General features: G+C 36.2%; 1 pseudogene across 1 annotated transcript in view; it reads right to left on the bottom strand.

The window, feature by feature from the left end:
• The window catches only part of LOC148721081 (melanocyte-stimulating hormone receptor-like), a 1,779-nt pseudogene extending 1,620 nt beyond the window's left edge, over window positions 1-159 (bottom strand). The window contains exon 1 of the transcript XR_015993302.1: window positions 1-159. This exon is cut by the window's left edge and continues 247 nt beyond it. The product of XR_015993302.1 is annotated as a melanocyte-stimulating hormone receptor-like (transcript).
• Window positions 160-2,745: the final 2,586 nt, after the last annotated feature.

Genomic DNA, 2,745 nt, shown 5'->3' on the forward strand with positions numbered 1-2,745 from the left:
GAAGGAACGACGTGCCATGATAGTGCTAATAACCGAGGAGCTGCTCGCAAGCTGGCTTGGTTTCATTAATAGAGTGTCAATCAAATGTCCATATCATTTGTGTACAGTTGAGGCGTGAATCATTATTAGCCTCAGCAATCGAATAAAAAGAAGATTCAAGCTAAGGATGTTCAACCCATGTTGATCAGTCCAGAAAATTCGAATTCATACATCGATTACGAAGTTGATGTATGGCCACACATGCAAACCTATTTAAAATAGTTTAATTCAACCGTGTAATTAGTAACATTTTGTGGCTCTTTTACCTCCCTTTCGTATCCGACAAAAGCTAGAGCAGAGAATAAGAAGAGCAAAGAATTACGAGAACAAACAACTTTCTGTCGTTTCTTTCACATTTTCTGTCACATAAAGACCACCTAACCAGCGTTTATTCATTTCAAAATGCCTTGGGAAATTTTCTGTACTTTCAAAAACTGATTTTTTTCCTGAAACCTATTTGGTGCCTCACGTATGAAATAGCAAGAAAATGAAATTGTATAGACATCTGCTTCAGTTTTTACAGAGCACTGAACAAAGAGTCTCTCTTTACCTGGATCATTTCATCCGGATAATTTCAAGCGAATATTTTGGCATGAAGAAGGTTTTCTTTTATGTAGTAAGTGATTGAAGTCTTCTTGTTGCGATTCTCTTGCACGATTGAAAATTCTCTTTTCGCAATGAAAGTTGTTATCCAATATTGAAGTAAACATGATAATTTATTGATGGAGATGGAAATGAAGGGATGGGTGGTCAAAACCTGTCAAGACTCGATGAACAATTCTTTTCATTCTAGTTTTTTTAGCATCACTTGTGAACATTAAGTTGCGCACTGCTCTTCCTCTAACCAACTCTAACCAATCTTACAAGCTCCACTGTAAAACTTTGCTTTAAATCTGTTATTATATTGATCGACGGGGAACCAGCTGATGGACAGACCAAACGAGTGACTATTGCTTAAGAGATGCAAAAATTTATGCAATTCTCTGATACGGTTTAGGAGTTTATCCAGGAAATTTTCAATTTCCGCTTTAAATTCTCCTTGATTATTCCGAACAGCAACTGCAGCTGAACCTCTAAACAGTTACGAGTGGGCCGAAACCAGTTTTTCTATCTCAATTAGTAGAGATTAGTTTAAAAAAATTAGTACTTAAAGGTAATATTGTTGGCAAAACAATGACATCGGCAATGTTTCTGTTTGACAATGCGATAAGGGAACTCTTTCTTGCCACCCTTTATAAAAGATGAATTAAGTAGTACATAAGATACATTGTCATTTAAGGGCCGATCATTAAGTGGAGATGTTCTTCCTTTATTGTATTCAATACTAACCTAAAGATCTGTATAAAGTTCAGACTTGACACATAATCAGCCTCAGCAAACTGAAAATAAAAAGTTCAAGCTAGCGACTTTATTTGGCCTAAACAAGAGATCGTCTAAGGAAACAAATTCGTGACAATCTCCGAATGCATCAAATGATTGAAATTCTAATTTTTGTCACAGATGCCAACTTATTTCAAAATATTTGAGTTTAATTTGCCATGATTAAAGTTTTGGAGGCTATTTTTCTTGTTTTTGTATCCCCGGACTAAAATCTCAAATAAAAACCATGACAGGATGTTAAGCTACTAAACCATATTTTTTCAAATTTACGAAATTGGTTCTCTTGCTTTCTTCAGAATATTCAAAATGATCGTCGTTTGTAATATTTTTAATGGCGCAATGCTCTAAACTCTCCTCTGATCACGACGGTTACTCCTTAAAACTGAAGGGAACAAAATAATTTATCAATTGCGGCTGGAAATCAATGGATATATATGTACAAATTGTTAAAGCGCCTCACGATGATTGAATCTAATTTACCTCAAGATGACGAGGATAAAAACTAAGCAGCACGTTGAGCAATAAAGCGTTAACATCAAGCTATTTCCCTAAAGAAGCAAACAAAGGTGGAAATTGTTTAACATAACATAAAAATATGTCGAGAACTCTCTGTAACTACTCTAATGTTCCTGAACCACAAACATCATGATCCAAAAAGTAGCATAGAGAGGCTGGCTAACAAGGCCAACCAACAGTTCAGTTGTTGCCCGACAACGACACAAGAGTTTCGACATCGGATGAAGGGAAGATTCTTTGCGAGGGGCAACGAAGATAACAGAATCGCCAAGAAATGCTATTATGGAGATCAGTACTGTAGATTGTTAGGAGAGGATTTTTAAATTATTGTCGAAGTACACCAACCAGGGAGGGAAAGAGATGTAGTTCTTAAAATGTTTTGGTCAGTGTTCCACCTCTACTGGTATTTGTTGTCGACTTCATTCTGTTTTCGTTTCCTATTTCTTGGAGTAGGGTATCCGTGATTGCAACGAGAAATATTTCGTCTAAACAGCAACACAACAACGATCCCCAAAACCTTACTCAGTTCCTACATAATAATCAGATAGACTTTCTCATTATCTTTTACTCGTTTGAAAACATCACAGAGAAAATTGTCTGTTGTGTCAAAAAGCCTATTTTTGTTGCTTTAACTTGTCACGTACAGCAACGTGCCGTTATGCTAATAACGAGGACCAGCTCGTAAGCTGGCCTAGTTTTATTGATAGGGTGTCAATCAAATGTCCATATAAAGTTGAGGCCTGACTTGTCATCAGCCTGAGCAAGCTAAAAATAAAGAAACTAAAACAACCGGCTATAGTCAATTATTAT

Source organism: Stylophora pistillata, chromosome 11 (assembly GCF_964205215.1).
Source record: "Stylophora pistillata chromosome 11, jaStyPist1.2, whole genome shotgun sequence".
Classification (NCBI taxonomy): Eukaryota; Metazoa; Cnidaria; class Anthozoa; order Scleractinia; family Pocilloporidae; genus Stylophora; species Stylophora pistillata.